Source organism: Cornus florida, unplaced genomic scaffold (assembly GCF_030987335.1).
Source record: "Cornus florida cultivar Cherokee Brave unplaced genomic scaffold, ASM3098733v1 CherokeeBrave_3.0.0_Hap2_Chr11, whole genome shotgun sequence".
Lineage (NCBI taxonomy): Eukaryota > Viridiplantae > Streptophyta > Magnoliopsida > Cornales > Cornaceae > Cornus > Cornus florida.
In genome coordinates this window covers 132,145,373-132,155,497 of record NW_026775581.1, presented here as the reverse complement: position 1 = coordinate 132,155,497, position 10,125 = coordinate 132,145,373, and positions in this window count along the sequence as shown.

Below are 10,125 nucleotides of genomic sequence, written 5' to 3'. Positions count from 1 at the left end.
GTAGATGCCAGATGCTTGTGTTGAGACTAAGTAATCTTATTTAACTAGCCATGGCACATGCACAATTCTTTTTGCAGTTGCTTTAACATATGGGGTAAGAAGTTGTTTCTCGTGTAAGTTGTTTCAATCAGCTTATTGATTTATTGAGGTTTGTGTATTCTGTCTCATTACTCTTTTTCTCTCCTTTTTTTAACCCTGTATGTGTGGGTGTTTGTGCGCGCTTGACGGTGTTAAAGTATCTGGTGCACCTCCACCTAGGAAGGTTATAGTGCAGCAAAGCATCTGTGACTTGGGGGTTCTGGGAGGTTTTATGAAACTATGTAAGATGCTTTGCACTTGTGTGTTTCTCTAGGCCTTACCAACAAAAAAGTTTCAGCCTTCAAGGCCTGTGATCAATTTCTGCCCAGCAGTTGCTGTTGAGGCTTTGGGTTCTCTTACGACTGTTAACAGTGATGTTGTGAAAAGAATACTTCCATATATTGTTTCTAATCTGCAGTCTGCTGCCAAGGAGGTTTGGATCACAAAGTGAGGTTTGAAACGTACCATACAATAGTGAGTTTGGTTGCTCCTATTTGTATTGTGTTTTTCTTCCTTCGATATTTTCACTGCCCTCCCTCAAGTTTTATGATTGGGTCACATGTTCCCCCTTCCCTTCCTTCAATATAATTTCTGATTATCTTAGCAAATGGAAATTTTAAAACACCAACTTTGTTTTTGTCTACCTTTGCATGCGGGTGTCTGTTTGTTTCTCTCTATTGCTCACTTCCAAATTTAATAGTGTGTTCACAATCTTTTTGTGTTCCTTCCTTTTAGGATCCTAAACTTGAATCGAAGGAGAGGGTTTGGTATATGAGATCCTGCCCAGGATGTTAGATGGGAATTTGAATTTGTTAGTGACCCAACCCTTATTAAAAAATTTGGTTGTGCCGGAACATCCAAAGGTATTGTCTGTTGGGTCACTAATGGATTCGATTTCATCACATAAATACACGCAAATACTTAATCTACACTTCTTGGTTTGGATGCATATGGTATTCTCAAAAAGAAGACTAAGACTGCTCGTTCACAGGTGACGTTGTCTTCTCGTTTCTGATTGTAATAAAACAATGTCTGGTGACATTTCAATTTTGTAATTCCATGTCTTACAGGTTCACTTCCGCAGTTCGCTTCAGTGTTCAATTGATTATTTAATGGTTAATGCTTCTACTTTTAAAAGGAAATGTTTCATTCCTCGCTCATTTGTTTGTCTGTTTCTTTTTTTCCCTGAAAATTGTCTGTTCCTTTTTGGTTGGTATAAATCCGTTCCTTGTCTTCTTGAGGACAAATTTTGGTGCTCTCTCTCTCTCTCTTAAAGATAGAACCTTAGATATACATACACATACATATAACTGTAGCATTTGCAACAGAATACAGTTCAAGCCATGTGGAAGGTTTAGAAATCTTAAACCATTCAAGACATAATCAACAAGAAAACAATTAATAATCTGAAGAGAGAATACATTGCCAAAAACTAGAGCCTGAACTCCAAAGATGATGCACACCTAGATGAGAAATTGTGATTACTCCCTGGCTGTATGAACTTTGGCTGGACGCTTCTCGTCTGCAGGAGCAGCAAGGGCAATTCACTTCCTTCAACTGATACTAGAACGCCTGAGTTCTGTTACAACATTGTCATCAAGACATACAGTAACGGTCATAGAATGCTGGGATGATGCTGCTTACAAAAACCATCACGGGTGAGATGAGAAAATAAAGGGGAGCCATTAAATATGAGTAATTGTGCACAACATGATGTTTTTTGCTCTGTTTGGTTGGGGTGATGGAGGGGGATGGATGGATGAGGCACTCCTAGGAAAGGAAAGGCGTCTCCCTGACTTTTTGTTTGATTGAATGGAAGGGATGGTAGAAAGGATGGATGGGGTGACACCTTTTTTGGTCTGGTAAGTTTTTATATTTTTTTTTACCAATCTTCAACATTATATAGAGTTAGAAAACATCCATTCCAAATTTTAGTAGGGTTTATTGGTCTTACATATTTGTTGGGTAGTTTTTCTGTCTTTCCCTCCTCCGCCTGATTTTCAACGGATAAAAAAACTGGAGGGGTGCTTCATCATCCCTCTTTGCTTCCTCCCTCTCTTCCCTTTCTTTCAACCAAACATGGGATGCTTCATCTATCCTTCCTCTCTTCCAGCCTTCCTTCCAGCCAAACATAGCATTAGAGTCCATTTGACTGCAAGATAACCCACTTGTGTATGGGTGCCATATGCTCTCAATGTCAACAGAATTAACCGATCCGAGTGAAAACACTTTCTGATAAGTTACACTGTTTGGTTTGGTCCAAAATCATTGTCAAAGTTCTGTTGTCAAGTACAAATATCAGTATCTGGGGGCTTTTGATTGCACTAATAATTGATTTAAGATCTCCCACTAGCAATCTAGGTCGTGCCAATTGATTTAATTTGAAGTTTTGTTTTCCAATTACTTTATTGCCATGGAAGTTTTCAGCCATTCACTTATAGAGAGCCATTTCATGTGTGAAATAAATATCCATGCCACTGTGTATTGCTGAAACCCATATTTATTGTTCTTGAAATTCCAGCTTCTTTGATTTTTTCTTTTCTAGCGCTTTTTGGATAGATTATAGTTTTTTCTAGATAGCTGATGCATACATGGGTGCATCCTCTTAGGTGCTTTCTAGTAAAACTTTTATTTATCGAAAATAATTGAGCACTGAAGTTCTTAATTATTACCCTAATTAAGTAGTTATATTCTTAGATTTATGTTTGTTCCATGATCTTTTTTACACGTTTAACTGCCATGCTGCATGTAGATAGATTTCTGTAATGGCTTTCTTCGAGTAGTCCTTAGTTAGAGGTTGATCAAGGGATGAACTTCAATTTCAGTGAATGGTAATACTTCAATAAAAAGCTTTCAAAAGGGGAACGCGTCCCTAGCAAAACCACAAACACTTGGGGTACCCCAAGGCCCTAGGGAAGCCAAAAACTCAACAGTCTCCTCAGCAGAAGAGCAGAGTCTACCTGAACCCCAAAAACAGAGAGAGCTAATAACAGAAGATTTCAGAACACTGTTGGAAGATTCCTCTCCCTCCAAGGATCTTCTATTCCGCTCCCTCCACAAACACCACCAAAGACACAGAGGCGCCATCCTCCAGAACCCTCGAGCTTGTGCTCCCACCCAACCCCTCTCTAGGTGTCTATCAAGCCTCTAGTAGATCTAGGCATGACCTAACAAACTCTAAATAAACCTAGCAAAAGGTTCCAAAAATCAACCGCCACTGGACAAGGCAAAAGAAGATGATCAACCGACTCGCCATTGAACTTACACATGGAATACCAATTCACCGTGATAAGCTTTCTCCTTCTCAAATTATCCAGCGTCAAAATTTTACCCCACACAACCGTCCAAGTGAAAAAGGCCACTTTCAATGGCGCCTTAGTTCGCCACACTGCCTTCCAAGGGAATACCACCCCATCCGAGTCCAAAAGGCATCCGAAAAAAGATCTCAAACTAAACAGTCCCCCAGCAGAAGAAGTCCAAACAAGAGATTCCCTACCTCCTTCCCGGATCACCTGGCTATACAACAACTCTAAAAAACCAAAAACATCATCCATCTTCCAATCCTGAAAGGATAGCTGAAAAAGCACATCCCAAACTGGTCTCCCGTTATCAAGGCGATAGCAGTCAGCCACCAAGGCATGCCTATCCACCGTAATCCTAAACAGACGCATCCTCCCAAAACCGAATCTCCCTACCATCATGAACTCTGAATCTGATATGCTTAGAAAACTCATTCCATCCCTTTCGAAAGTCTTTCCAAACACCGACACCTCCAGTATAGAACACCCCCCCGCCCCCCCCCCCCCCCCCCCAAAAAAAAAAAAAAAACGACACAATATCCTCCACAATCTATACCGCTCAATACCAACCTCCACAACCACTTACCTAACAAAGCCCTGTTAAAAGGCACCAGTCACCTAATCCCAATTCCTCCAAACTTAAATTGTTAAATTTTAAATTCAGAATCTACTTGACTTACATTGACCTGACCATCTTAAAAGCTTTTGTATCCTTGATTTTTGGTGCTGTCTCCTCTCTTCCAGAGGCTATAAACTATTCGAGATGCAATATTACTCTTGTTTCGCGATGAAAATCCAAGTGTGGTTCATTCAACTCTGACTGTGGGTAGATTGTCTGAAATTATGAGTCCTGGATGTCTACTTGATGCACTTCAGACTGTGCTTCAACGATGCACAGGAATTTTAATGTCGAGTGAGTTGATCATAATACTTTGATTACTCTTCTTAACTATTGTTGTTTAACTTCCCATATTGTACCTCATGATTGTATTTTAAATTGTTTTTGATATTATATGGTCATTGTGATTTATTGCCATCTTCACTGCAGAAAACGATGTTAGGAATAAAAAAGTTGATAATTTTTCCTACTGTAAGGCTTAGTTCGTACTCATTGGTACATCAGTAATCAAATTTCCAATACCAGATACCCTTTTAACTGATGTGATGACTGTTTGTTTCCACACATTCTGCGTTACAGCTGGTAGCTACTTTTGGTGTTCTCTCTACTTGCTAGTGAATCTGCCACTCGCTATATTGTAGTTGAGCCATGATCATTTTTTCAGTTGGTTAAAACTGGAAATTTATCAAAAGGGTTGTTCAATCACTTATTTCTGTTTGGCTTTGATGACTATGCTAACTACAAGTTGTAAACATATTCGCTAATTTCAAATGTATTTCTGTTTGGCTTTCAGGATGAATTTGTGTAGAAACTTGCTTCAATGATGTTTCCCATACTTCTGATTCTACCAAAGGTTTCTCGTTCTCAACTCGAGATTTTTTTATTTTTTTATTTTTATTTTTTTCTAGAATCTAGTGATAAATCAGTTCGATCTTTCAGTGTTTATTTTTAGAATGTCATTTCGTAGTTTTCAATTTACCAAATGCAGACTTTGAAGTTGAATTTGAAGGCGTTGTATCTGGCCATGGAAGTAAAGTGGCCTTTCTAACGGAATCTTGTCAATGCTCTGGCCCAAAGGAGGTGATAATTATTGTAGAGCTTCTTAGTGCAATAGTAATCATGATCTTTGCCATGTAATTTATGTGCATTGTGGTGTTAGAAGCAGTTACAGTGATGTGTGATTGGGTCGGAAATTTATGGCCCTGTGAGGTCTATCCCAGGGTTTTTGACAGATTTCGAAGGTGTAATAATTAGAAATCCAAATGATTTTGTTCTGGATCTTGATGTCCTTGAGTTTTTCTCTTGCCGATCTTCTCAGGATTCAAATTTAGAATGTCATGTCCTGTTTTAGAACGTCTCCTTTCAAAAAGTAACATCGGTCATTGTCGTTTGCTTATATTTTTCAGTGTCTTGTCTTCTTTTTATTAGAACAGATAATTGCTTCTTCCTTTGGGAGTGAAGTCTTATGTAAATTGAATGAAGTCTATAATATCATAACATCCTATGAGTTGGATTTTGATTTATGGACATTTTCTCTAGGTGTATCCTCATCGACTGTGACCACCTCCGTTTCTCTTTATTCTACTTGGGGGTTGCCAGCCACATCATCTATGAGCCCCACAATAAGTACTCCTATTCTATTTCTTATACTTTTTCTTCGCTCTTGTTAGCCACACCATCCTTTTGAGACCTACAAGATATCTCCTAAGCGAGAGGGAGTGAGTGTGGGAGTACCCTGCTATCTTCTCATTGACCATGACCACCTCTACTTCTCATCTATTTCTTTTGGCTTGTCAGCCACATCATCCATTTGAGCCCTTGCTATTACAGAATCCATTTCCACCAATACAAATTTTATAGAACTAATATAAGCCTGTGAAGACACCAGACACTAACTTGAATTTGAGGTAATAGAAACACTGAAGTCGCGGTTTGTTACAAATAAAAGAGTGCTGCTATTTCACGCACCATCGGAGCCTATTTAATGTTAACAACCATCTACTCTAAAAGCTTAAGCCGTTAGAGAGGGTGTAACTTTAATATTATATCCTTCAACACGCCCCCTCACTTGTGGCCTTCTTTTGGTCCAACACGTGCTTTTCAAAGTTTTTAATTAGGGTGACAGTGAGGTTTGAACCTGAGACCTTTGGCTCTGATACCATGTTAACAACCATCCACTCCAAAAGCTTCAGCTATTAGGGAGGGTGTGACTTTAATATTTATATCCTTCAACATTTAACTCCGTTTGTCGCCTTGAAGGTTTAGGGTTCTAACTTCTAAATTTCTCTCTCCTTAAAAGCACTCTTCAGTCTTCACACTCCTGCAAGACTACAATGGCGACTTCAATGGCCTCGCAGTTGCAAGCAAACAAGTCTATAATACAAGTGGATTTAGAGCCACTCAAGCGACCCTTCACTCGTCCTTCAATCTTATTCAACCCTAAACCAGGCGCCGATATCGACCTTGACACTATTCTCAACATCACACTTTCAGGTACACTCAATCTCACAACATTCTACCCGTTTGGCTCCCAAGAAAGTGATAGAAAATTGACCAAATGTTATGTTTTTGCAATCTGAGTACAATCTTTCTTACATTTGTCAAGTTATTATAAGAACAATTTGTTTAGTCCCAAGGGTAGAGACTAAGAGAGATGATGGGCAGGAAAATAAACCTTCTGATGGACTGAAGATGCTTGAGTACTTGATACGCAGATACAAGTAAGCATCAGTATTTACCATTCTTGTCTAACTGTCCTTCTATCTCTCTTGGTGGTTGTGCAGTTATCTTACAGACACATGTAAATATATGAAAGATGCATGTTCCTACATTTGTGTATATGTGTACTTTTAATTCTTTTGACTCTTCTCATCTTTATTTGTGCAATTATAAGATCCATGTTTTTGTTCGTACTTGTGAAAAAAAAAAAAAAAAAAAAAGATCCACGCTTTTGTTCGAATTGTGCAGTTACTTGACATAGGGTAAGAAAAAGTGTTTCTTGTGTAAGTTGTTTGTATCAGTATATTGATCTATTGAGGTTTGTGTATTCTGACTCATTACTTTTTTTTTTTTTTTTTTCTTTTTCTTTCTTTGTGTGTTTGTGAGGAAATTTCTTGACGGTGTTAAAGTATCTGGTGCACCTCCACCTAGGAAGGTTATATTGCACCAATGCATCGGTGACTTGGGGGTTCTGGGAGGTTTTATGCAAATATGCCAGTCTTTGTTCTGATTAGTCCATTGATTAATGTTTTTCTGTAGATGCTTACACTTGAGTGTTTTCTCTAGGCCCTATCTACAAAAAAGTTTCAGCCTTATCAACTTCTACACGTGTTGTTGTTAAGGCTTTGGGTTCTCTTACGTTTGTTAAAAGTGATGTTGTGAAAAGAATACTTCCATATATTGTTTCTAGACTACAGCTTGGTGCCAAGGGAGGTTTGGATCACAAGGTGAGGTTTGAAAACTTACCATACAATAGTGAGGTTTGAAATTTTCACTGCCCTCCCTTGAGGTTTATGATTTGGTTACATCTTCCATTAGTCGTCACCCTGGTCAATTTAATTTTTGCTTATGTTAGCAAATGGAAATTTTAAAACACCAACGTTGCTAAGTTGCCATTAAAATGAGTGTAAAGACAATAGAGGTTTAGTAAGTAAAATTGTAAACTTACAATTTCCTTTAATGCCATTTAACGACAAGGTCTAATAGAGAAAGTTGGTGTAATTTTTAAAACATAGGGAAGGTCGTCGTATATATTTGCTCAACTAGAAGGGCGTTCAGTGTAATTTCCCCTAGTAAATTCTGTTTTCATAATTTGCCTACTTCACAATAAATGTAACATATGTTACATGGCTGTTACTTGAATACTAGTAGGCTAAATGTATTGCTCAGGCACATTCTTTAGTGGCAGTCTTTTGGAAATTGTTTCCTATTATTTTTTCAATAATCTGCTTGGATTCTCAGTTTTTGGGGTGGGGGAAGGGAGTGATGTTTTTGTTATTTTTTGGGATTCTGTAATAAGTAAATCGGACTGCCAAAATGAAAAGTAGCTACTCATCTTAAAAGAGGAGACAGAGCCTCCGCAGATATTGGACACAGTTTCAACATTCTCAACTTGGGAGCACAGTGCCATGGGATGTGCTTTCTTTTTGAATCTCCAACTACCTTTGGCTAGGGATATTTCTTCAATGTTTGATCTCTGAATTCATCTCATTATACACCATCCCTTCAAGAAAGTAATCATGAATTCTTCCATAGAGTACAAAATTACCCACAAAATTGTATTAGAGTGAAACAAGTTTTAACATATAAGGTGACCAACTAAATTTACCAAGTGTTTTGTTGTAATGTATTCTAGAAAAGAATGATCCACTGTCCAAATTTTTTGCATTGCAGGCCTAGACAAAATGCAACTACGGCCTCGTGAGAAATCTTTAGTAGGTGACTCTGTAATTACTTGAAGAAAATGTCATACTAAGAACACGCGTGGCCTGTGGGGTCACATTGAAAGTTTATCTGAATTCTAAATCATTATATTTTATTTTGCAAGGGAAGTCGAGTTTTTATCTCATGTATAGCGCTGTAATATTGAGTGATAAAGTTTATACTTGAACAAGTTATGTGTTCTTGTCAATTAGAGTGAAAAATCTGATCCTACACCAGCAGCAGACATGAAGCAAAATTTAGGGGGGCTTTTAACAATACAAGAAAAAGAGGCGATGGTTCATTCTTGGTGGTAAGTGGTAACCACACAACTTTTGTGCTCTAGCTATTACAGAATCCATTTCCAGCAAAACAAATTTTGTGGAACTAATATAAGCCTGTGAAGACACCAGACACTAGCTAGAATTTGAGGTAATAGAAACACTGAAGTCGCGGTTTTCTACAAAACAAAGAGTGCTGCTATTTCATGCAGCGTCGGAGAGCCTATATAACTCCGTTCATCGCCTTGAAGGTTTAGGGTTCTAACATCTAAATTTCTCACTCCATAATACAAGTGGATTCGGAGCCACTCAAGCGACCCTTCACTTGTCCTTCAATCCTATTCAACCCTAAACCAGGCGCCGATATCGACCTTGACACTATTATCAACATCGCACTTTCAGGTACACTCAATCTCACAACATTCTACCTGTTTGGCTCCCAAGAAAGTGATAGAAAATCATCCAAACGTAATGTTTTTGCAATCTGAGTAAAATCTTTGTTACATTTGTCTAGTTTTTATTTTTTATTATTTTATTTTTTTTATGCGTGTGTGTGTGTGTGTTCTCGTGGTTTGGTTTTGCAGGCTTGGAGGTTCTTATAGGGATGGACTAAAGATATAAAAATTATAAGATCGATTTGTTTAGTCTCAAGAGCAAAGAGTTGATGGGCAGTAAAATAAACCTTCTGGACTGAAGATGCTTGAGTACTTGATACGTAGATACAAGTAAGCATCAGTATTTACTATTCTTGTCTAACTGTCCATCTATCTATCTTGGTAATTGTGCAGTTATCTTACAGACACATGTAAATTTTCGAAAGATGCTTGTTCCTACATTTGTGTATATATGTATTTATGTATATATGTACTTGTAATTCTTTTGGCTTTTCCGATATAATCTCATCCATCACTTCCCTCATCCTAAGAGCAAGAACCTTAGCTATGAGCTTGTAGATACAACCCACTAAGCTGATAGGTCTGGAGTCTTTAATGTCAGAAGCACCTCCCTTCTTAGGGATAAGGGCGATGAATGAGGCATTTAACGACTTCTCAAAAGCGCCAGTAGAATGAAACTCCTGAAAAGTGCCCATCACCTCGTTTCTCACAACTGCCCAACTTTCCATTAGAAACCGCATAGTGAACCCATCAGGCCCCGGAGCTTTGTCCCCGTTACAACTTGATAAACCCTTTAGAACTTCGTCTTCAATAAAAGGAATCTCAAGCCCCTCCCTGCCTATCTCAGAAATAGCCTCAAAATAGAGACCATCAAGTTTAGGTCTCCAAGCAAGCGGCTCGGTATAAAGCTTCTGATAAAAAGAAGCAATCCCAATTCGAACCTCCTCCTCCCTCCACAACTCCACCTTCCACTTGGATACGTCCTATATGATTACTCCTATGAGCATTAGCGAGTCTATGAAAAAATTTTGTTT